The sequence below is a fragment of the Triturus cristatus genome, chromosome 3_1 (genome assembly GCF_964204655.1).
Source record: "Triturus cristatus chromosome 3_1, aTriCri1.1, whole genome shotgun sequence".
Classification (NCBI taxonomy): Eukaryota; Metazoa; Chordata; class Amphibia; order Caudata; family Salamandridae; genus Triturus; species Triturus cristatus.
The window spans coordinates 92,271,195-92,297,692 of record NC_140583.1 but is presented as its reverse complement, the minus strand read 5'-3'; positions in this window follow the sequence as shown (position 1 = coordinate 92,297,692).

Sequence of the window (26,498 nt, the reverse complement as noted above, 5' to 3'; positions counted from 1 at the left end):
ACGAGAGACAGTTGCAGGAATTTCACCCGTAACTGAAGATAAACTGAGCGAGGGACTTTTGCAGGAATTGATTGGAAGTTCATGTAACTCTCTGATCACGGGTTTACAGAAACCCAATGAGAAGTATAGATTAGTGCAGAGGATTAGCAGCATAGTTGGTCTGTGTTGTCCTGTGGAACCGAATCCAGCCAATATACCTTTTCAAATTGCATGTACTGAAGAATGGCTTACCGTTATTGATATCTGTCAGGTTTATAATGAGGATAGTCAGGAGTACTGCCAGAAAGGAGATCAATATCTGGGACACATAATTGAAAAAGGAGCTCGAAAGGTGTCACCATAGAGAGTGGAAGCAATTCACCAGATGAATCCACCTCGAATTCAGAAAGAAGTCAGAATGCTGTTGGGAATGGTTGGCTACTGTAGACAGTCAACACCAAACCTTTCCTTTGTGGCTAAGCCTTTACTGAGGCTGACACACAAGGATGTGTCTGATCCACTTCCATTGGACAACGATTGCTCAAAAGCATGCCTAGAGTCGAAAGAGAAAATGTGTCGTGCCCCGGCACTAGGGATGCAAGTTTATTTAAAAGAATATACACCAATTTGCAGTGAGAGGGAAGGCTGCGCTCTCTCAGTGCCTGTTCTACAACATGAAGATGTTCAAAAGTCTGTGACGTTTTTCCCAATGACCTTTGACCCCATAGTCACAGAAATGCCCAGCTGCCTTAACTTAGTAGCTGTGGTTGATGTCAGTCACAAAAAGAGTGAGAAATTAATGATGGAATGTCCAATAACTGAAATGGGTTCTCGTTTTCTGGAATTGTTACTGAAAAATCTTGAAATTCAAACATGTCGAAATTCAAATGTATTGAGTCTAATGCTAGTAAAGGAACATGTTTGTGATGAAGCTGAACCTGAATGCCTAGGTGTCATGAATCAATGCATGAAGCCAAGGTTAGGCATTAATGCTGAACCTCTGATTGAGCCCGATCATGTCTATTTTGTAAATGGCCAATGTTTACAAGAAGTTACCTCAGCCCAAGATACAAAATTGAATGTCCTTACCATAGAATGCAGTCTAACTGCTCAAATGGGAGTAACAATTGTCATGGGAAAGATAGATGCAAATTTGGTTGCCCAATATAGTGTCCTGCTAGTTTACACATTTAAGGGAAATTTCAAATGTGAATCTGATAAGGACACTGTCTATCCAATGTTGATGTCAATATCGAACACTTATGAAGAGTTGCAGGGTGTACAAGAAACTGTTTCAGAGGAAGAACAACAAGGATGGATTAGAACAGATTTTGAGGAAAAAGCAAATGATATCCAAATATCAGCTGATGGGAGATCAATGTTGCCAGACAGTTTGTCGTTGCCAATGACACAATACATGCATGGACATACACAGAGGGATTCAATGAAATGTCTCTTTAGAAAATATAGATACCAGCAAATGTTTAGGAAGCTCGCAGAAGAAGAGTTTCATCGAGATGTGACATGTCAACCAAAGAATACAGAGAAAAGAACACACGCTACATTGAGTCACATAGGGAGGTCAGAAGGTCCCTTCAAAGGAATGCAAAAGGACACTGTCATCAAAATGCCTGATTCCTACACAACCAGAAGAGATGACAATCACATGGTACTAAATGTGTTATTGCAAAAATCGATCCCCAGATATAGATTGCAAGTTTCTCTGAAATCAGATCAAAAGACCCACTCTATCAATGAGGTCCAGAAAATGATATGTGCAGAACTACAGACTGAACAAGTATTGCACTGTAGCTATCGACCTGAAGTTTCAAGCATAATCGAGCAACAGAAAGACATCATAGAGTCTCGCTTTGCAAAAGACTGTGTCTCAACATCACTGGAGTGGCTTAACGATGTACCAATAAAAGCACTTGTGACAAATGCAGATGAGAAGATGAGCCATTGCTGTGAACGATTGGCTGATGTGGCGCATACAGTTTCTCACCAAGTTGCAGTGGCTACACGAGATCTGCATAGTGAACGGTGCGACAACCTCGATCTGAGAGATGATGACATTCGTAAGACTAGGTTGAAACCAAAATGGAAAAGACTGTTCCAAATGATCCTGGTCGCAATGATTGCTGTGAAGAGTGATGGCCTTCTGAACTGGGTGCATGTCTTCCATGCTGGTAGGGTCCTGTGTCCCCTTGATGAAACAGCTCCTCTTCCAGAAGAGATGCCAGCAGTGATCGAAAGGCCACGGGAGAGGGTCAGTCAAGCTGTAGGGGAACACACTGAGTTTGAAACAGCACTAAAGCAAACCGAGGTGGGACTTGAAAAGCAAGAACTGGAAATTGGCTCGGATGAGACCGGTATCGAAGTGGTGAAGGAGCCAGGTCCAGCCTCTGATGGAAGAACTAGTGCTGTAGGCCCACGAGTGGAAGTGGAAGAAAGCTGGCTACAGGGGTACATGAAAAGTCTGCAGTTGTCCCCTGGAAAAACATTTGCACTCATAGGTGAAACGTCTGAATCAGAACAAAGTAAAAGCGATGGTGGAAGGCTTGGATTGAGAAAGTCTAAAAGATCAATGGTAGTCTGTCGGAGATATCCAGCACCTGAATGGTCATGTTGCATGGACAAAGCACTGAACGTCACGATGGATGAACTGTGTGATGCAGGATTTGAACTGTATAAGCCACCCTGATTTCAAGCTTGAGACAAAAAGAGAACTGAGCAAAGCTGACCAATGACTGAGAACTGGCAAAAGCTGAAAAGAAAACAAGTATTGCTCAATGAAAAGAAGAAAAAAAAATAACTGTTCCGTGAAAACTAACCGTTCTAAGAAGCTACTTACAGAACTCTGCACTGAACCCTTTGAGCCTGGCTATATATGATCTGATTAATCTCACGTGTGGAATGAACTTGGTGTGATGATTAGAAATCCTCAGAGGTGTGATGATTTAAATCATCAGAGGGAGGACTGAAAGAGCCTAAACCTGTGCTTTCTTTACTAATGGAAATCCTGCCTTTGCTTCAGAAATAAAGAACTGCTTTTTGAAAGGTGACACACACATTTCTGTGCCACAGAGTGAAAACATGAGGTCTTGAAATTCACAGACTTCAGCTAGACACTTTAATTTAGCAATTTATGTAACCCATGTGCAAGTAATTCCTAGTTTGATTTAAATGTGTTTAGATACATGTTGTTCTCACTATGAAAATGTGACTCTAACTTGTGAAAACTGTTAAATGTGCATTAGTAGAAATAATTTGCATTTGAATTAGCACAACATTTTATAATGTAGAAACAGAACCAGCCCGTGATTTAGCTTGGTCTGTTAGTTTCTGTCGACCTTAAAGATAAGCAAAGGAATGTTTTTCTCTCCGTGAGAAGAGAACAGTGGCATCATTTACAGCTGTGACCTCGGTCTGAGCTTTATCTCCGTAGTTGCTGGAAATGTTGAAGAAAGCCTCATTTAATTCTTTGCTTTAGTGAGAACAGAAAATCACGTGTTTGACAAAGTGCATTACCAAGTTTAATATTTCTTGCTTAGTTTAAAAAGGTTCTTTTGCAGCTCATGTTATGTGTGTAGTTAGAAATAAAATGTCTCTTTTAAAAGGAAGGTTAGGAGATGAAATTGTATTAAATAAGATGCAGAATGTACCATGGGAAGGATCTTTGCCTGTCTGAGAGATGATGTATGAAATCTGCAGATGGGTGGAGGCATCCTTTTGGAGAATGCTGGATTACAGTTGGAGGAAGAGAAAGCCACGCCACATGCTTTGTAACATTATTATTTGATAAACGCGTTCCTAGTTAGGAGTTTCAGAGAGAGGAGAGAGCAGAGAGAGGAGAAAGAAGAGAGGAGGAGAGAGGATGCTTTTAAGAATGCAGGCAGGAAGACTTTCAGAGCCCTTTGAGAGAGACAGACAGACAGAGATTTAGAGAAACAAAGCTGCAGAAGAGTTTCAGACTCCGACGCAGAAATGAAGGAGAGGGCAGAAGTGATTTATAGATGCAGTGAAGGAGAGGGCAGACCTTTTATGGAGAGCAGAACGTAGGCAGATTAGATGTAGGTTTAGTTTCATTCTGATTTTTAGTTTGACTCATTGACTTTGCCAAGGCTTATTTGCTCTATTCTTTGTTTCCCTTCATGGGAGATTCTGCAATTATTAATTATTGATTGGCTTATGCTAACTCACTCTTGCTTCTGGAACTTTTCAGGAGTTCTGACTGACATCATTTGATCCCCATTGTCTGAGAATAGGGATTATTTCCTTTATGGAACGCGCTGTTTGCAAATTATAATGCTTTGTGCTAACCTAATTTTTCTGTTATCAATTCTGTAACCTGATTGATACCTGACTACTGAATGAAGAGTCAGATTCTTAAATTTTGATTGGAAAATAAATCTCTCTAAAACTGCTCATAACTCTCATTATTGCTTAAAATGTGTATTTGCATTTTATGAATTGCTCATGTTTATGTAGAAGCTCCCTGGTCATAAACGGTGGCAAAGATCTATTGACCTTTAGCGGCAATCAGGGTAACGGTAATCAGAGGTAATGGTGTCATATTTCCTAGATTTTCCAAAGTGAGATTACCGTGGGATTACCGCTGCAACACCGGTGAAGGTCCCCATATGGTGAGCTTGCTTGGGCCCACCAATGATCCCCACAGTAAAATTACTGCTGCATGTGAAGCAGATAGCTGCACTTCATGCCTGCGGAGCTGCTGCGGCCATTCCTCAGGTGGAGGGGAGTGAGTGAAGTCTCTCTGCCACCGGTGGGAAGGAGGGGCTTTTTTCCTGGTGCAAACCACCGCCCTTTTGGAGTCCACGAGGATAGGCCATCCTGGCATGGCAGTGGCAGGGTAACGAGTGTCCGTTGGGTGTGTGCAGAGCATTCACCATGGGGTGTATAACAAAGGGGGTTTGGTAACCTGTGCAAGCTAGGAGTAATTACTCTGTTCTATGTGCAGTAATGGCGGTATGCCTATGGTTAGCACGAGGTTCCTAGTGTGCACACTCTACAGTGAGTACTATAATGTACCGTAATGTGATGGTTATTTCCAATATGTGCACTGAGGATGATGTGTTTGCATAAGGTTTCATGCTTAAGGCAATCCTACCAGTTGTTACTGGTCACCCTAACTGTAATGTTTATAACAATTGCCCGATTGGCAAAATGGTTTATGTAATACTTGTGAAGTCATGACAAGTGCCTGGTGGCACAGTGATATATTTGATTGTGATCTAATGTGTTTTTATGGATAATACAAAGGATATTGTTACAAAACCTTGAGTGGAGTTTATTTTGTGGTGTGCCTAGTGTGTCACTGTTGTGTGTGTGTGTGCGTGTGGCACAAATGCTTTACACATTGCCTCTGTGATAAGCCTGACTGCTCTGACAAGCTACCAAGAGGGTTAGCAGGATTTATCTTTGGTGTGTAATTCCCTTGCCCTGACTAGAGTGGTGGGTTTTGCATGCCTTAGGTGCATACCTTACCAACCAGAAACCACATTTCTAACAATGTTTCAGCCTCTATTAAAAGATGGGCACCCAGGGTCCCCGGCTTTCATCAGGACAAAACAGGTGCCCTGGAAACTCATCTCCTGCCTACCTTTCAAATTAGGGCGGGAACACCAACCATATTAAATTGTTTTAATGTAATAAATGGCTCAGTAGCCCAAATAACTGGAGAAATAGTAGACCTTGATTCCTGAAAGGAAAAGAACAACATATGTATTTTTACAAACAAATGTACATTAAGGAGATTTCATTATCTCATGCCATGCAGAAATTGCAGGTCAGATTCCCTCTAACAGAGTTGGTCAAGACAGGAGGCAATGATAAGGTGACTTTCCTTATTATGAGTAGAATTACGATCAGCAAGATGCCTTTGAAAAATAGTTGTCACCAAAAGGGGATTGCAGCTCAGGAAGCATTTTATTCTAGGAAGTACTTGGATCTCAGGAAGAGCACCATCACCAGCCTCTCAATGCTGCAGAGTAGCTGTAATGCTGATCACAGATGTGCTGCAGAGACAGTAATTGCTGTAACATATACATTCAAAATCTATGTTCACTAATGATTTGAGTCCACATAGTGGATTGGTGTGGCTCACTGGCTAGAGGCGGCAGACCCGTAAGCGGAAGTCGGCCCGGGACCACGGTTCGATTCCCGACGCGGCAGGGTCTTGGGCCAAGGTCAGCGGACACGATAATTCTCTCGGTGCCTTCTCTAATCATGGATCCCACTCAGCAACTCTGGGCAATAGCTTGCTTAATCTCCACTTACGGCCCCATTAGCGCTGGGGATGCTTGTCTTCACCTTGGAGATTCCCAGTAGGGACCATCTCACAGGGAAAGCCAGAATGGGTTCCCCAGTTGCGCTCAGCGCCGGGACACTCTTGAGTAACTGCGCGCTTTACAAATGCAATACAACATAACATAACATAACATAATGTCTCACCTGTCATAAAAACGCCCTGCCTGTTTGCTGCCTACCATAAGTTGGAGTTAAGTATTCTCATGAGTCTGGCATGTTCAACGCCTGGAGTCTCAGGTGCAGAGCAGCACTTCCATCCCATGGAGCCCCTTTAAAAGGTCTCTACATATAAAACATTATTCACCTGAGAACTGTGCAGCAGTCCCTTACCAATCACTTTGACAGCCGACTTATCTAATGCAAAATTTAGTATCGAGTTGTAAAAATCAGAGAAAGAGTTTCTTTGAACTTTGCAGGCCTTCTCAGGAGTGATGTGGATGGCTGCAAGTCATCTAACAGGCATTCTTCTAAGGTGAGCGACAATACCCTCGCCGCGTTGCTCTGCGGTATATGAGTGTGACAGATCTCACGTGGTTTCTGAGCTCATTTAGCACTAACAAAAGCTGTAACTATGCCAATCAAAAAGGTTAAACAGCTACAATGTATTCAGAGAGGGCAGATGCTGTGCTTTGCAGTTGCTTACTGTACAGAAATACAAATCCCATGCTGTGAAGGTCGACCCAAAGGAAACAATTCAGGGAAACAGAGGGTAAATGTGTAATTCATACACCCTGTAATCAACCTAAAGGGCGTCATTTATGAGGCCCTATAATGACGCCCTACCGGCACTATTGTGCTGCCAGAACATCACTTTTTTGACGTTCCGGTGGCGCAAAGTGCCACTGCAATATTTGTAGGGACATGTAAAGCCATGTTACGTGCTTTTCATGGCCTTATAAATATATGCTCCTTTCACGCAAAAAACTGAAAGGGGTGTTCCATGGGTGTTACTAGGGTGTTACCAGTAACATCCATAGCTTTTTAACACTGCACAAATTTACAAGAAATCGTAAGTCTGAGGCAGCGACAAAAATGTACGCCTCCCATAGGAGAAGCGTAAGGGATGTACAACGAGGAGAAATATCTTTATTTCTCCTCTTTTTTCTCTTTCTATGTATTCTCTATTCTGCAGCACACAATGGAAACAGAAAAAAGCCTCTTGTGATTGTTTTTGTGGAGGAAGGCTTCCCTTCCTGCATGAAAACAATCATCCCTGCAACGCAGGCAACCTTGCACCGCCTACTGCAAAGGTGCCTACGTTGGCGCATAGCAGCCTATTGTGCTCCATCGCAGGGAAAAGAGGAAGGAATGGGCCGTATCTCATAGATACGGCACATTCCTGCTCTTTTCTTTTCCTGTAGGACAGCGCAGCAGCAAGGCCTGCTGCGCTGCTCTACGGCAAAAAAAACATACATTAGGCCCAAAGAGTTTAAAGATTTTGATAGGATGGGCTACACGTGCTCTGCTGAAAGGAGGCGAACTTTTCAAATATTTTACTGTGACATTCTACCTAGCACTGAAGGCATGCATCAATTTCCTGCAAGCTCTAAGACCTAGTTTCAGTTGTTAACATGTGTGTGTGAACATTTAGGGCCTCATTTACAAGGCTTTGGTGCAGGGCAGTGCCGCAAGGTATCTTGCTGCACTTCTGTGCATCAAAAGAAAAGGGCAGGAATGTACCGTATCTATAAGATACGTTGCATTCCTGTCCTTTTCCCCTGCTCTGGTGTACAATGGGCTGCCATGAACCAACCTAGGCACCCTTGCGCCATGTTTGAAGGGTGTCTGCATTGTAGGGTTGATTGGTTTTGTGCAGGGAGAGACATCTTCCTGCACAAAAATAATCATCCAAGGTGTTTTCCTCTTTCTATGTGTAATGCAAAATGCAGCACACATGAAAAGAGAAAATAACGAGGAGAAATAAGGATATTTCTCCTCGTTGCACCTCCCTAATGCCACCCCTGTTGTGGTGTCAGAATTTGATACATTCACAGGCTTATAATTTCTCGTAAATCTGGGAATTCTTCGGATTCCATGGGTGTTGCTAGGGAACACCCACAGCTACAGCCATGGAACGGCCCTTTCACGCAGTGCTCTGCCTGAAAGGGGCACATATTTTTAAGGCCTTGAAAATCCACGCAAAGTTGCTTTGCATGGCCTTATAAATATGCTGCGGAACATTGAGCCACCGGAGTTTCAAACAAGTGACGCTCCGGGAACGCAAAAGTGTAGCTGGGGTCTGGCAAATGAGGCCCTTAGCCTTTAAAGTTTAGTATGGGTTTTCAGGTGGAGGCAGTACAACAGCTAAGAAATTCTGCATACACAAAAAAGTAATTTCCAATGGTAGAGGTTGGGGCATTTTGGAGAACAGGTTTCCATCCAATGGCATAGTGAGGAGGGCTGGTTTTCAAAGAGGCTGCAGGATTCAGATATCTTACTCGAGAAAGAAGAGAGACAGAAGGAAGACTCCAATTTTAGAACTTTTGGTGTGCAATAATATTCCCATACACCTTGTGTGCCTTGTTTTACAAAGGGACTGCCTGTGAAAGAAGGCTAGGATTGTTGTCGACAGTAATTATGGAGGCACTCTGTGAAGGCAGCCTGGACCAGGCTATGAAGCAATTTATGGATCAGGAGAACGTTTTTGAAGTTGGGGAGAGGATGTGGCTTAAAGGCGAGGTCGGTCGACCTCGAAGCTGGGGAACGGGTTAGAGTCTCGGCAGGGACGCTCAACATTCTGTGATTCTGGGCAAATCACTTAATCTCCCCGTGTCTAACAAAAATGACGAATGTGTCTATCTGTAACGCAACTGGTGCTTATGAAAAGTGCTCTGATACCTTCGGATCTAGTTCACGCTATATAAAATTCCCCCCCAAAAAAAGAAAATAAGTTAGTATATGTTACATGTGGAAATGGAAGGTCTTCCTCAAACATGCACAGCACATGCTTGTGCAGGACAGCAGGTTAACATATATTAAGGGTGGGTACTTAGCATCCCAGCATTCTGTGGAGACAAAGCAGCCCAAGCTTACATCTCCTCTACCCATAATGTGGCAATTATTTGGCACCAGCAATCAACCAATGAGGGAAGGAGATGATGCCTCCTCCCATCACCAGATGACCTCCTGGAGTATTTTCACTGAAAGCCCTCAGTCTCCTCTTGGCTGTCTGGACCCAGGGGGCACCTGGATGTTTTATGTTATGTAAAAGCTTGTGTACACTAATACTATTTGTACATTAATAACAATATGCAAAGTATGTATCTGCACTCAAATGTACATATGTATACATATATGATATTATTGCCTTTGAAACGATTTTGCCATGACCTGTTAAGTGGCTTTTTTGTGCTTATGCTAACTAGGCCTCAACACCATCTTGTTCAAAATAGTCGTCGCATCCTGCACGTTCACTGTTTATTATTTCTGCAACACACTGTGAAGCAAAGTCCGAATGACCTTGTTCTCGAAGAAGGCCCTCTAACCTTGGCTCAGTAATGTAACTTTCTTCAAAGTTTCTTCACATAAGTTCACTGCTGTTTTGTAATTATTTTGTTCTAACATCTCCAGATGACGTTAGCATAGAGGGGCTGAACATGTAGTGGGATAGTGTTTGGATGGTTAGGTAATATGACGCTCTTAGTCTTAATGCTCTGATTTGTTGAAATTACATTGTTTTGGCACATCAGGACGAGCTTGAGTTTTCATACTGTTCTATGAGTAGATTTCCTATATAAAACCTCAAATTTATGGGTGAGCCAGAGACCTTTACAATGCTACTAGTGATGCTGGTCCATTTCCTTCTGATTTTGCTGGTCACTTGGAACTTATGATATTTGTTATTTGGTCTATTATTCAGTATTATCTTATCGCTGACAGCCTTAGTGACAATGAATTTATGCACCTGCATTCTAATGATCTTGCATTGAATTTGTGAAATACATCCTTTAAAATGTTCTAATTCCGCCATAAAACTCACTTCTTGAGTCTGTCCTTCCTTATTTAACTGTAAAGTTCCTACAATTCTTTGCCCTTTGTCTTAGGACAAGTTTCCTCATGAATTTGAGATTTAACACTATCCCTGATCCACCCATCCGTGGGCATGCCCTTGAGGTGACTTTGGGGGAATTCCCTGAGCCTACAGTGGCTTCAGCTGAGCACTGTGTTTCCAGAGCTGAGCTAAGAACTATGAGAGTTGAAGGAAATAAGGTGGGCAAGGGGTAAGTATCTAGGAGACCTGTGAGGAGTCCCTCCCTACAGCATAATCAATAAAAGAGAAATGAAGGCCAAGAATCAATATTTGCCATGAATGCTGATGGCAAAGTGTTTAGCTCTCTGAAGTTCTGTCCGGGTTCTTTGCAGAGATTCCATTCTAGGTACATGGCTGTAGTTGAGGTGGAACAAAGTCACTGTGTGGACCAGCAACAGAAACTGTTTGGGAAGAATCGAAAGAGAAAATCTTTGAGGATGCTACAGTAAAGAGAAGATATTAATCATTACAAAATTGAAATTATGCAAAATAAAGTTAGAATGGCACTACAAATGACTTTTCTTTGAGTATCCCCTGGAAGACTGGCACAGTGGTGCTCAGGAAATGGAGGCAGAGGCAGGAGACTTGAACCCCTGGGCTTTCAAGAAGGATCTCTGCTTTCAACTTTCTGAGGTGGAGCCAGTTCTCCTAATTTAACTTTGGATAACCACGTCACCCAAGATTAACTGGACGGTGGATTTGCAGCTTATTACGAGTCAGGCGGAGAACTATTGCCTGGGGTGCCACCTGCGTGAATATGATTTTTAAAGGATGTGGGAATGCTCCTGGTGAAACTCATTGTTGTACTACTAAAGCATGTCGAACTTTTTGCAGAATAGGGCCTTGTAAATCCAGGAAATGCATGTTATCCTTGCCTCAAAGCCCTGAAACTCATAATAGCCACAATCTGTGTGGAGTGGGGCATATGCTGACAGGTATTGGTAACTCCCGTCCCTGCATCTCTCCTACCAGCTACCAGCCTTTTCATACTGATGGCTATTGTGTATGCCCCAGAGAGCAGTAGGGCTGTGTAATTAGGAAAACTAGCCAAGTAGTCAATTGTGTGTCCTATCCGATGGTGAAACATAGGCCCCTGCAGTCCATGCGGTGTGGGGTGGGGCCCAATCTCCAGGGGCCCCCTCAGCAAATTACCCTGACCTGAGAGCTCCTGACTAAGTCTGGAGGGGTGGCCCTTCATGTCCCTTACAGGGGGGGCCTCAGGTTTCGTTAAGCCACTGGTCCTATATGCATTTAGGTGGCAAGAAATAGGCCTGGAAATAACATCTTCCTCTGAGGCAGCATCAGGTTTCTTCGGGATTCCCAGGATGGTGGATGCTGAAATATCTGAGGGACAGATTCCCAGGTTTCACATATATTGACCAGTTTTGCTTCAATAGCCCACTTTGAGCACCTTCCTGGAGTGACTGGCACTCCATCCACCTCAGTTACTTTCCTCTGAGCTCATGCTTGCTCGACTCCTCTGAAATGTAAAAGCAACATTTACACAGAAGATGTGCCTCTCTCCCACCAGACTTCAATTTCAAGGCGGAAGTGGTGACTTCTTGAAACACCCTGATGGCGGGAGCCACCAGCTTCTCCTGCAGCAATTATTCAACTCATCTTCACTCATTAGAAAAAGCATAATGGATGTTAACTACAGCTCATTTATATATGTAAATGCATGTATGTCCCCTTCTTGTCCTCCAGTTACACTTGCATTTTTGGTGCAACAATATAAGTTAATGACCTCGAAAGGCGATTGATAAAAGACACAACGAGAGAGCTGGCACCTTTCAACATCCATTTCACATTTACAGCAGAGCATTTCTTGTAAATGAACGCAATAAAACAGCCCATTTCACCCACAGCAAAGGCAAGTTAAGAGCCGGAGCCTAATGGACCAGCAGCAGCATCAGGACAACACTCTGGATCCGAGGCATCCACCGTGGCAGCATCGACTCCAGTCCTCTTCCCTGTCTGGCTGATAAAGAGAAAAGATAAAACGACACAAAGATCCACAGCTCATGCATTGGAATTTTTCAGATTAATCTGCATGAATAAAAAATAAATATGTTTACTAATAAAGGTTTTCTAAATCAATCTATAAATGCTAGTGATGTTAAATTGAAGATGCAGTAACGGCTCTTGTAATTTGAGTGTTTTAGCACCTCAGCATTCCCACTATTGAATCCAAAGGGCTCTGTTTACAAATGTCAGATGCAGATATCAGTCCCTTGTTTATTGAAACTTTACGGGAAAATCTTCAAACCAGTAGAATTGTGGCTACAACAGCTGCCCACTGACACAGCTGGTTTGGGGCTAACTTTCCCCTGATATCTGATATGCTCTTAGAAGCTAGATTTGTCACTACTCTCCATGTGATGAGGGTGAGCTCATGGCATGCCCTCCTCCTATGGGCCTCCTTGGCCTGGCCCTCTCTTCTGTGTGGGCACCTGGCTCTTCTTCTGGGTCTGGGGTCTTCCTCAGCTGCCCCCCCTCCCGCCCAGGCCTTCATGGCAGAGCACTCTTCCTGCCTGCACTCCCCAAGTCCTATGGATTCCGAGCTGCTTACAAGGTACCTGTGTGTCAGCAGGATTCAGGGGCCTCCTCCTGCTGGAGCTCTCACACAGGCAAGTCCAGTCCACAAATGATCCAGGAGCATCCCTCCAGGGTCTGCATCATCTGGTCCATGACCATCACCAAAGGCCCTGGAGTAACACATCCTGGCCACTAGGTGGCTGTTATGTTTTCCTTACATGTGTGTTTCTTTAAATGCTCCCATGTTTTACTGTTTCTACTTCATCTCCTAGCAACAAGGTTCTACTGCTGGAATCTGGTTTGGAGAACCCAGAGTGAAGCTCAGCTGAGGAGCTGAGGAGGTTGCTTCTGGGGGTTTCCCTGCTATCTTCAATAAACCTCATTATATCAAGAATTAAGTGTCCTGTGATCCCAAAAAATGGCGACAAGGATGGGATCCTGTGAAGACTAGGATACTTTGGATATTTTGGGACTTTTGAAAATTTGGGAGAATTTACTGTTTTTTCCACTTTGAAAATGTTGGAAGACCCCCAGTTTGCACCTGTTGGATAATTGCGGCGTGAAGTTTCCCCTGCTGAACGGAGAAAAGATTGTGCTGTGATTTGAGCGAGATAAACATTGACTTTGATCATCTTGAAGACGGTTGCTGTTCGTAAGACAACTCCGGCATAACGGCGTGCGCCCGAGACGCGTGTGGAGTCCTCTACTTGGTACGCTTGTGATGCGCGTGAAACTCTTTGTGCAAACATTTGCCTACTGCTCTATATCTCTAAGAGTATTCTCACCGATCACTGAACAGGAGGGAAGCTGCAAACAACGCATTGCATTGCAAGGTGAGGAGGCAACTGCGGATCCAGTAGGCGTTGTTGTTCAAGTTTGATGCGCGAGGAACTGTGGTCAGGCAGCCATATTTTATCTGTGGAACCGGAACTGCTGGAGTGACGTCTTATTCCTGAACGTCCCGCACGTCACGTCGTCACGCATCCAAACAAAATAAGCCGCCTTCTGAATGGATGTTTTCAATCCTCTGAAATCTCTCCTGATTGGTGTAATGCGAATACGCGACTAATCACCAGTGTTGTCGATGGTTGCCTAGTTACCAGTCACGACGCGGAGAAGTATTCAGCTCGCCGGAACAGGACAGCGTGAAGGCACACGGAAGCTGTTTTTCAGTGTGAATGCCTCATTTGATTATTTCAAGAACAAAAGTAACTTTGATTTAAACGGAAACAACTCTAATTTAAACGTTTAATTTATCGTTGTTATTTGGTTTAATTTAGAGACAAATTCTATTACTAGCGCTCCATGATAAATTCATAGTAGAATTTCCTTATTCTTTTAACATCTAGAGGTTTCAGGTGAGATAGTAAGGGCTGTAAAGCTACATTTCGGTATAATCTATTTTTGAGAAACAGCATTACAAGGTATGACCACTCAGAACATACCTCCTCCGCCCACCTTTTTACAGGAACCAGGTCCCACGTGCATGGAATGGGAGGATTGGAAAGAAGCTTTTGTCACGTATTTAGAAGCCATTGGGGGAGATATATATCTTCCAAAATGGAAATTTGCTATTTTAAAGTTAAGTTTGGGAGTTGAGGGTAGGAAAGTCTTAAGCACTTTGCCAAATTTTCAGGCAGATACCAACAATGGTAATTCTGATTCTGACGATGAGCAGTATGATGTATATGAGAATGCTTTGTCCGCATTGTCAGAAAACTTTGGTAAAAAATTGAGTTTGGTAGTTGAGAGGCACAAGCTTTTCTCTCGTGCTCAAAAACAAGGTGAAAGAATTGAACAGTATGTCGCAGCTTTAAGGAGGTTACCCGTAACTTGTAGGTTCAAAGACCTAAGGGATGAAATCATCAGGGATCAATTAATCAATAGGACCAATAATTCCAAGATCCAAGAGAGATTGTTGGACTTAAACGATCCTACTTTAGACAAGTCGTTAGAGATCGCGAAACGTATTGAGAACAACTCTCAATACGTTAAAGACTTAGCTGATAATAAACAAAAAAATGATCCAGAAGGAAACAAGATATGTATGTTAAATCCTCTTAAGAAAACCACAAGAACGGATAGTGGGGACAAGGCTATTCCTGTGATGAAACAAGAAATGATAGTAAAAAAAAAGGTGTGCTATAGATGCGGGAGTAATAAACACACTGCTGAAGCCAGTCATTGTCCGGCTGCTGAAACTCATTGTTTCAAGTGTAAGAGAATTGGCCATTTTTCAAGAGTGTGTAAGGGAGAAAATTTTCATAATGCCAAAAAATCTGTAAACATCATTAATGATGTGGTGACACACCAAGCTATGATTGAAACAGAAAGTGAAAGTTACTCTGACATAGAAGTAATGGTGATAAAAAACAACATTGATCCTGTTTCCTCTGATGCACAGGTTCCCCCTAAATGCATAATTAGCATAAATGATGTGGATATATCCATGTGGGCAGATTCATGTTCACCTTTTATGCTAATTGACAAACAAAAGTGGAAGGAGTTACGAACAGAGAAATTAACTCCTACTGATGTTGAACCACTAGGATATTGTGGTACTAAATTACCTGTACTAGGTTACTTTAATGGTTCATTGTTGTTCAAAGGGAGGAGAACGGAAGCTAAAATTTATGTAGTAGAGGTAGGGAAGTGTTTATTGGGATGGAAGGAACAAAAGAATTTGGGGATCATTCTCAATCCCAATCATCAATAAATGAGTAGAAAAGTTTCCAAATTTATTTAAGGATGAACTAGGGTGTCTTAAAAAATTTGAAAACCGAATTGTATTGAAAAAGGTGCACAAAGTCCGGAATGTTCCTTTAGCTTTAAGAGGTAAACTTAAGATTGAATTAAAAAGACTATGTAAAGAAGGCGTGATAGAACCCATTGAGGCATTGGAGTGGTTAAGTCCGATTGAGATCGCACACAAACCCAACGGAAATATTCGCATGTGTGTGGATTTAAGAGACTTAAACGAATGCATATGGGTAGACAGACAGCCTTTACCGCGCATAAATGAAATGTTGACTAGTGTTGCTGGTGGTAGGTATTTCACAACTCTAGATTTATCTAGTGCCTACCATCAAGTGCGATTACAATCAGATTCGAAGCACTTGACGTTCTTCATAACTCCTGAAGGTGCATTTCAATTTGTTAGGATGCCGTTCGGGTCAGCCTCTGCATCGGCTGTTTTTCAGAGAGTGATGCAATCAATTTTAAAGGAAATAAGAAATGTATTAGTATTTCAAGATGATGTGTTAATATGGGGCAGAGATGAAGAGCAACATGATACAACGTTGCTAGAAGTACTTACAAAGCTAGAAACTGCAGGACTGACAATTAATCTACCAAAATGCAAATTTAGTAAACAAACGGTTGATTATTTAGGACACACTTTGTCATTTGAAGGCATAAAGCCCAAACTAAATTTAGTAGAGGATCTTGAAAAGGCCCCTTCTCCTCAAGACAAGGACCAATTAAGATCTTTTCTCGGTTTAGCCGAGTATTCTGCCAAGTTTGTCTACCATTTTTCTGATCTGGTACAACCATTACGTGATCTCATGAAAAAAGGGGTGTCATTTGCATGGTCTGTGGAATGTCAATCAGCATTTGTAGCCATCAAAAAAGCTGTAGCAAATGCAACTGCTTTAAGTCCATTCGATCCACAAGATGAAACAATAATAGTTACAGATGGCAGTGGGTATGGTCTTGGGGCAGTATTGATGCAAAGAAGCAAGGGAAAAGAGAGAGTAGTAGCTTTCGCATCACGTACTTTGAAGGGTGCAGAATCTTCGTATTCAACTATCGAAAAGGAAGAGCTTGCGTGTTGGTGGGGTGTACAGCATTTTCGAGTGTATGTTTGGGGCACCAGATTTGAGCTATATACAGATCACAGACCGTTATTAGACATTTTTACCACAGCAGGTGCTGGAAGAGCCACACCACGCATTGCAAAATGGCTGTATTGATTACAGGAATATTCATTTGAGTTGAAGTATGTTCCTGGTGTGAGGAATGTGAATGCGGATTGTTTGTCACGATTACCTGTACATTGCGATAGACATGACAACCTGGACGAAGAAGAATGGATGGTAGCTAACATCGTTGATGTGTGTCAAGCTATTAGCGAGTCTGAATGGAAAGAGGCGATTGCAGAGGACACGATTTTGGTCAGAATCATCAAAATGTTACCCACTACATATGGTTAGAAGATAGATGATGATTTTAAGAGGTTACAAAGAGGTGTGGTAGGAGTTATCTGTGGTCAGTGGCATTGTAAGGAGAGGGGAAAAACTAGTAGTGCCTGAACCTTTAAGGAATAGATTAATGTCTTTATTACATGAAGGCCATGGAGGCATGTCAGCAGTCAAGAGAAAGGCCAGGATGGATTTCTGGTGGCCTGCCATGGATAAGGATATCGAAAGGTTTGTGAGAGAGTGTATAGGTTGCACATGCAGTGATAAGTCTCATGTCTTAAGGGAGTCACCCATTAATCCTATTAAGTTCCCAGAGAAACCTTGGGTGAGATTGGGAATTGACATTTGTGGTCCGTTTGATAGTTTAGCAGCCTCTGAAAAGTATGCCATTGTTATGATGGATTACTATTCGAAATGACCTGAGGTTGCATTTGTCCGTGAGGTCAAATCCAGCAGTGTCATTGCATTTTGTGATGAAGTCTTTAGAAGAGAGGGATGTCCTGCGGAGATCTTGACAGATAATGGTCCGCAATTTACTTCTGAGGAGTTCGATGTTTTTCTGAATAGGTTGGGCATCAAACATTTGAGGACTCCTGTTTATCATCCCAGGGAAAAGGGATTAGTGGAACGATTTAACCGAGTTCTGGGTGAGAACATTCAATTAGCTCTATCTATGAATGGATGTTGGAGGACTGAAGTTAAGAAATTGATATGGAATTATAGAACTACACCTCATTCTGTAACAGGGCAGACACCTTTTAGTTTGCTCAAGGGTAGAGTACCTTGTACTGCGTCAGTACCTGCATGGATGGGCAGATGTGGTAAGAAAGATATTAAAGATGTGGACCTACGCAATAAGGTGGAGAAGTACCAAAACACTTATCAAAGGAGACACAAGTAAGTTAGATAAAGCTCCCATCAGCTTTAAGGTGGGCGATTTTGGAATGGTGTGTGCGGGTAACTTTGGGAAGAAGGGTATTTCTAAATTGTCAGAGCCTAAAAAGATCATTGAAGTCCAAGGTAACTTGATTAAATTATCTGATGGCAAGTGTTGGAATGTACGTAGAGTTGTAAGATGTAATGAAGTGGAAGCGAAGTTGTGGTTGGATAAAAATCCTAACTTAGTTAGCAGAGCTAGTGATTTTTCTAGAAGGGTTCCAAGTGATCGCATCAAGTCTAGACCAAAAAAACTGGAGAGTTATATTTTTAATTGAGCATTGTTATGTACAAATCTTATGTATGTTTATGGAAAGATTCCTCAGTTTCTTTTTAAGTTAAACTACATTAATGCATTGATGTGTATTTTAGTATAGCAAATCTTCTTTCATAATTTTGTTAAAAAAAGGGAGATGTGTTATGTTTTCCTTACATGTGTGTTTCTTTAAATGCTCCCATGTTTTACTGTTTCTACTTCATCTCCTAGCAACAAGGTTCTACTGCTGGAATCTGGTTTGGAGAACCCAGAGTGAAGCTTAGCTGAGGAGCTGAGGAGGTTGCTTCTGGGGGTTTCCCTGCTATCTTCAATAAACCTCATTATATCAAGAATTAAGTGTCCTGTGATCCCAAAAGTGGCAGCTGCTCAGAAGTCCTTGAAACCATCATCTTGTAAATAAGCCTCGGAATATAGTCCACCAGGCTCCATTGTGGGTTTGTCCAGCCGGGTACTCTGTTGCATCTGGGTACTCTGTCTCATTTGCCACGGAGTACCCTGTCCGCAAAACTCTACATTTAGCCGTTAATGTACACATACCGTCATTAACGTCAAATGAAGCACTTTCAGCATCATGATGGCTTTGTATAGTGCCCCAATTTTATGACCAAAGGTTGTCACAACACGCAATTGTGAACACAGGCTAAATGGGTGCAGGTGATGTGTGCGGTGATACAGGTACATATACTAAAAAGTCAGGGACGCGCGCTTCAGCTAGGCAGTAAGCTCAGTGGCTTGAACGCTTGTCACTGACATCTGTTATCATTTGCAAATTTTAATTTTGAATCTTGACCAGGCCAAGTAAACTTTCTGTCTTTGGACTTTCAGTATATTCTATGCTATTAAATTGAATAAAAATATAGACGGTATTTAAAGTGCTTAGATATGTCAAGCACTATCTATAATAAAAAATATGCAGTTTTTTGTCGATCCTTTGCTGTGTCCTGATCACGATGGATCAATGCTGGCGATGCAGGTCCTGTATAGTGCCGACAACATAAACTTTCCTCCTAGCGCCCAGGGGCGCATTCCAGTTTCCAGAGATCTCTAAGCCCTTGGCTATGTGTAATCTTTCTGTCAAACGGTATTTGCTTCTCAATCAGTATCCAGTCTTCTGTAGCTCAGCCCAGCAGTATCCTATTGAATGTTAGGATGTGCATCAGCATTCCATCAGTGCTGACGTCAGTTGCATTTTCTCTTTGATCCAATGTCAGACGGAAAAACTCATTATTTACAGTAAGCCTGCTTGCTTTCATTCGGCATCAGAGGAAAGCTGCATAGCTTTTCAGGAGTTCACGTGAGCAAGGTCACCTTTGTTTCAATATATCCCCATTCTTTGTACCGGAGCACCTGTGTTTTACCAAATCTCAAGTGTGTGTATAAAGATCACCTGGGTTTTATTAAATCTCCATTCTGTGCATCAGTCTCACCTGGGCTTTATTAAAAATCTATTTTTTGTGTCAGAATCACGCGTGTTGTATTAAATTCCATATTCAGTGTATCATAATCAACTTTTTTATTTAATTCACTCTGTGCATCAGGAACACTTTATTATGGAACCCTAAACTCTGTACTAGAATCACCTGGTTGTATTAAAATTCTATTCTAAGATTAGAATTCCTTGTATTTTATTAAATTCTTATTCAGGGTAACAGTAACACCTCCTTTTAATAAATCACCATTCTGTTCATCACCTGAGTTTTATTAAACCTCCATTCTTTGTATCAAATCACTTGGCAATAGTGAAATCCCCAATCTGTGCATCACACTTACCTAGGTTTCATTACACCCCGTTGGTGGGTCAAAATCAGATGGGTTTCATTAAATCTCTATTTTCTGTACCAAGAATCACCAGTGATGGTGATGATGATGGTGAAGGAAATTAGTGAAGCACGTGACTATCCCTGGTGGTGTCCGAGCACTCACCTACAGAAGGGAACAAGCCTGAAATAGATTACAGTGGAGAAAGATGGGCCTTCACAGATTTGCAGAAAACTAGAAAGCTGTTTTGTACACCAGAGTAAGAATGGGTGAGTTCAAATGTTTGCTTGAACCGTCAAAAGATGGCAAGAGGTGTAGGGGACCAAAGGGATGATATGGCAAAATTCTGGGGCAGATTTACGAGGCAGTGTCGCAGCGTGGCAACGCAAGGCCCTTGGCTGCACCACGCTGCGGCACTTCCAAAGCATAGGAATGTGACATATTTAGAATAATATGTCGCATTCCTGTGCTCTCTCCTCTGCTGGCGCACAAACAGCTGCCATGCGCTGGTGGCAGGCACTATTGCACCATGGTGCAAGGATGCCTGCGTCATGGGGAGATTGTTTTGTGCACAAAAACAATCATTACAGGCATTTTCCTTTGTTAATGTGTGCTGTAAAATGCAGCACGCATTGAAAGAGGAAAAAAACGAGGAGAAATGTAAACATTTCTCCTCATTGCGCCTCCCTACGCCTCCCCTGGGGAGGTGTGGCATTCACATGCATTTCCAGATTTGCGATTCCTCGTAAATCTGGAAATGTGTCTTGTTCCATGGGTGTTGAGTGGGAACACCCACAGCAATACCCGTGGAATGCCCCTTTCACGCAAATTGGTGCATGTAAAGGGGCCATATTTACATGGACAGGAAAAGCCACGCAGGGTGGCTTTTCATGTCCTTGTAAATATGGGGCAGAGAAATACTCTACCAGTACGTCACAAAAAGTGTACGTTTGGCAACAGGGAGCTAGTGAGTATTAGTAACTGATGGTTGAAGGGTCATAGGGGGACGACACACGCTGCTGTGGACTATTTTCAACTGAGATATTGAGGTATTCAAGTTGCTATGGTATGATTAGCGCAGTATATCTAATGATTGTATGATTAGTTATGGTGTATTCAAGGGTTCGAAATTCCCGTTATGCTTAGTACGACAGAAAGGGCCGAGAACCGAACCGCCTCCATCTTGGATTGTGGCTCTCTCGCTTAGGAATCACATGTTCTCTTCCGCACACCATCTGCTTCCCCTTTTCTTACATTTGTTAGGAGACAGGCTGAATTGCTGAGAAGCAAGGTCACATCTGCTAAAAGGGAGTATCAAGCAAATTCCTCTAGACCTGGGACGAGAAGGGAGTCACCCTTTCGACCTTCTCTGTAAAGATAGTAACCCTTTGTATGTGTAACCGAAACTAGATATAGGCATGAGCTCATTAGGAGCGCCAGGACTAACTGGTACTTTTCCACATATAAGGTTTTGTATGCTGAACTGATAATGTATAAAAGTGTGTTACTGTCAAGGAGCCAGCAGTCTTCCTCGGCGCACCTGATGGGTGAGGATCGACGAGGCTCCTCTATATAGAGTTCTGTGGTGGCTAATAAACGCTTGAACCTTCCACGTTGCCAACTGCTCCTTATTTTGCTTAATATTGCGGGCCAGTGGTAAGTGTGGCCCTTGGAATAATTATTTGGACACAACAGTTGGCGACCACGAAGGGACCCCGTGACAGGGTCTTCCCCCCGTATTCGGGTGGTGGGATTGGGGGCGTCCTGACCGGTTGGCGGGAGAGGAGCCTGAGGATTTCTCCCACTCTGCGCGACTTTTCGGTACGTCCCCTGCTGCTAGTCACCCTTCACCGGGGTCCTACGGGCTTAACCCAGAAAATGGACTGATTTGGTCGGGAGAAGTTGGCAGCGGAGAATGAACATTCGTATCTGGGTGCACCCGGTGAGTATAGATTGATTTGATTTGAAGCACGCGTTGTAAACGGTGCATTATTTTGTTGAAGCACGCGTTGGAGACGGTGCGCTATTTGATTGATTTGAGAGCATTCGTTGAGAACGATGCATTTTTGATTTGAACACTGGCGGCATTTGTTTGAAGCTCGCGCTGGACAGCGGTGCATTGATTTGAAGGCGCGCACCGGAGAGTGGTGCCTTGCTTGATCGGTTTAGCATTACAGTGTTTTGATTTGAAGTACGTACCTTTTGATTGATTTGACTAAAACGGCGTGCCGAAGGAATATAGACGGATTGCACGTGGAAGGACCTGCGACCTAGACTGGGTAGCCACAGGGCATACTCCTGACGGGGCTAGTCCTCGTTGGGGGCTGGTCTTAGTGGTGAGCCGGAAGGGTGGCGGGAATCCCGCGTGCAGTTTGGTGTCTGAACTGTGAACCAGAGTCGACGGGCTTGGTTCTCCGATACCGATCGTATATTGTGTATGATTCGTGTTGATTGTTGTTTGTGTGTACATGTCTGAAAACTATCCAAAATGTCCTGTTTTAGTAAGCGAAATTGTTTTGGCTGCTGCTGCCGAACAAGTGACTCCAGATTAGCTGAGAGCCAACCCGCCCCGCCGGAGGGCAGTCCTAGCCATTTTATGTATGTCAAACATGGGATCTCTCCCTTATTGTTCTGCACTCTGTGGCATAAGTATACTAAGGGTAATGAGGAGTTACGATGGCCCAAGACAGGTTCATTTGACGAGAAGAAAATTGCGTTCCTACAGGAACAACTGTTTTCTAGGCGAAGTAGGCAGGCCATGTTCGATGCTCTAATTGCATGGCAGAAGGAGGCCAAACAACGGCGAATGAGGGAAGAGAAAGTAGCTAGAGCCAAGGCAGGACAGAATATAACTCAGAAAGCTATGGCCTATGACCGAGACAGAGTAGAAAAGGGATTGGATTGCATGAATCACGAATTTAGATTAAAGGTTGATAAGAGCTATGTGACCCGCCCGAATGCGGAAAATGAAATAGAGGATTTATTAGACACCAGGCCACCGCCCCCTTATGTACCGCAGAGAATATATCCGGAGGTGCCAGGGGCCTCGGCCCCGGTCCCAAATATGTCTCTGGGGGCCTCGGCTTCGGCTCCCCCGGCCACTCCTACCCCTCCCTCCCTGCCGGACCTCTCCCGATTGCCGACATCTGTGTCTGAAGTTATGGCCATGCTGCCTAATTTATTGACGGCAGCTGCAGCCGGGACCCCTCAGCTGTTGCCGGGGTCAATGTCTTCCCCTTCTGTTCTGCCCTCCTCCTCCGCCAGTACAACGCCGGTAACAGCTGTAACTACTCCAATACATCCGGCCAGTCTAACGGAGGGTAGGAGGTTGTTCACTCGTTCTGCCTTGGGGACGGAAGAAAGGGAAACTATTGCCACACAAGCGTCCCAATGGATGCGGCATCCTATTTATACTCTTTCTGATATTTGGAGTACCATGAGAGACTATGAACCGGTGATGCAACAGCATGCCCTGGAACATATGGCCAACCGTCTTATTTCTGTATGGGAACAGGTACACCAAGAAGGGAGAGCTCTGGCTATATTGTATGATATCCTTGATCAGATTCACAAATCTCAATTGACGCCGGAAGAAGTGTATGGGAAGGTGCAGACTTTGGTTTCTTATAGAACTCGTTTGCAGCCTGCCATTCCCGCCGGATTCTCCCAGTTCCCTATGCGAGAAGTGCACCCTATCTTCCATCCGGAGGTTACCGAGGTAGTGGATGCCCAAGGTGTCGTTACCCGTCCGAGAATAGATGCCCGGTTCCAGGAACAATGGGTCTGTACCCCCTGGAAGCGGAGTGAGGTATTGTCCCTAAAAAGCCAGTTGCCAGATCCTAGAAAAAACCCCACTGCATATTACAAGGAACTGACCGAGGCCGCCTCGTCAGCAGTAATGACGCTGGCAGATATTTAATTATTCTTTGCCTTATTAGTACCGGTGGACATTTGGCGCCAGGTACATGACCAGGACCATGTTGCGGAATTTGGTGAGACATGGGACCAACTGAGAAACTGGGATAGAGATCGTAAACCGGGGAACAAGCCCCGACCTGAGATATTGACCTTGCCTGAAAGAATAATAACCTATATGCATTCATTGATCCCACCCAGGAAAGTAGATTGGGATAAACTGACGGCTTGTCAGCAAAAGAAGGATGAGAGTGTATCCGATTTTTTCACGAGGTTTGAGGGAGTATTCATTGATTTCAGCGGACAGGACCTGGCCACGGAAGGGGGTGTGCGTTTATTTGTTAATAGATTCGTAACAAATCTGCTCCCTGAGGTATCGGCCCGGTTACAGGCAGCTGAGAGTACCTGGACGACCACCACACCTTCCACAATATTAAGCATGGCCCAGTATTATGAGCATCGGGAGAATGAGAGCAAGGATAAGACAGAAAAGAAGTCGAAAGACTTGAAAACACGAGTGTTTCTACAGCAAGTAGAGAGGGGTAGAGGAAGAGGGTTGCAGAATTTCGTTCCAAGAGGGGCGGGACCCACGCAAACGGTTGAACGAACAGATTTAGGCATAAATCAATGTGCTTTCTGTAAGGAGGAGGGGCATTGGAGAGCCCAGTGCCCGTTGTTGTATGAGCAGAATAATGCTTCAAGGGGTCATGGACGGGGAAGGATGAGTGGGCACCGAGGTGGATACACGAGACAGGAACAGTCAGCCCGAGGTGAGAATAGTCAGAATTATTTTGACCAAAGCCAAGGTAAACAGTACTATCATGAAGGATGTGTGACGGACGAAGGCTCCGGATATTCTCAAGCATAGGACAGCCGAAGGCAGAGTAAGGGGCATGTGTCAATCCCGATAGATCAAGCCGGACCTTATGTCCATGCACAATTACTGGATGCATCAGGTAAGTTTTTGGTTGACACAGGGGCTATGAACAGTTCTGTTTCACGTGCCCTGGTCCCGGGGGCCGCTCTGTCTGGCCAGAATAATGTGTCCGTGGGGTTCTCTGGAACTCCGGTGGTGAGCCCCATTTCTAAGCCACTTTCCCTTACTCTGGGACCAGTAACGATAGATTCGCCTTTCCTCCTCACCTCCCAGTGTGGGGAAAATCTCCTGGGTATGGATATATTAAAAAGATTGCATGCCCGCATCTATTGCTCCCCCGATGGAGTTTTCCTGACCATTAGGAATACCTCTATCCCCTCCATTCAATGTTTTTCAAAAACGGACTCCCTACCCCCTGAGCTTGCAAAACTCCCGATGGATCTTTGGGCCCTGGGGGACACGGATGTAGGGTTCCTACAAATTCCCCCAGTGTCTATCACTTTGAAACAGAATGCCAAATTGCCAAGGATCCCACAGTACAAAATAGCCCCCGAGGGAGAACGCGCTTTACTGGCCATTATTTCTGATTTGATTAAAACAGGGGTGGTGGAGGAAACGGCTTCCAATATCTGCAACAGCCCTATTCTTCCGATTCTTAAACGAGCTCCCGTACCCCAGTCCCCTGATTATGCTGATACCTATCGATTTGTGATTGATTTGCGAGAGATTAACAAGATTGTGGTGCCTCAATATCCTGTGGTACCAGATATTAATTCCATTTTAACCATGATTCCTCCCACAGCGATCTTTTTCTCGGTGATTGATTTGAAGAATGCTTTCTTTAGTATTCCCATTCATCCAGATAGTAGACATTTGTTTGGTTTCTCATTGGGAGGCCGCAGCTTTAGGTTCTGTCGCGCCCCCCAGGGGTATACCGAAAGTCCTAGTATCTACAGCCAAGCTCTAAAAAGAGTATTGGATACTTTACAATTGCCGTCAGGTAATGTCCTATTGCAGTATGTCGACGACCTCCTTGTCGCCTCTGATACAGAACATGGTTGCCGCGATGCCACGGTTGCCCTGCTACAACATTTGGCTACTCACGGTAACAAGGTGTCGCTTTCTAAATTTCAATATTGTCGACCGGAGGTGACCTATCTCGGTCATCTCCTGTCGAAGGAGGGAAGACGGTTGACTTCTGAGCGCATTGCAACCATAACTAACATGCCTGTTCCTCGCACGCAACGTGATGTCCGCGCTTTGCTTGGTATAACTTCCTACTGTCGCCAATGGATTGCTAACTATTCCCTCTTGACTAAACCTTTCCTGTATCTAACTACGAAGGATGTGCATGAACCTTTACCTTGGACTGATGTATGCCAGACTGCTTTTTCCGCTCTGAAAACTGCTCTTTGCTCTGCTCCTGTGCTTGGCACCCCTGACTACCGGAAGCCTTTTGTGCTCTACGTGCATGAGGTGGACGGTTGTTCTCTTTCAGTGTTGACACAGGACTTTGGTGGTAAGCAAAGGCCTTGTGCATATTTCTCAGCGGTTTTGGACAATGTCGCCAGAGCACTTCCCAGTTGTCTGAGGGCTGCAGCGGCAGTGGCCATAGCAATCAGACAATCGGAAGGGCTAGTCCTGAATACGGATCTGACA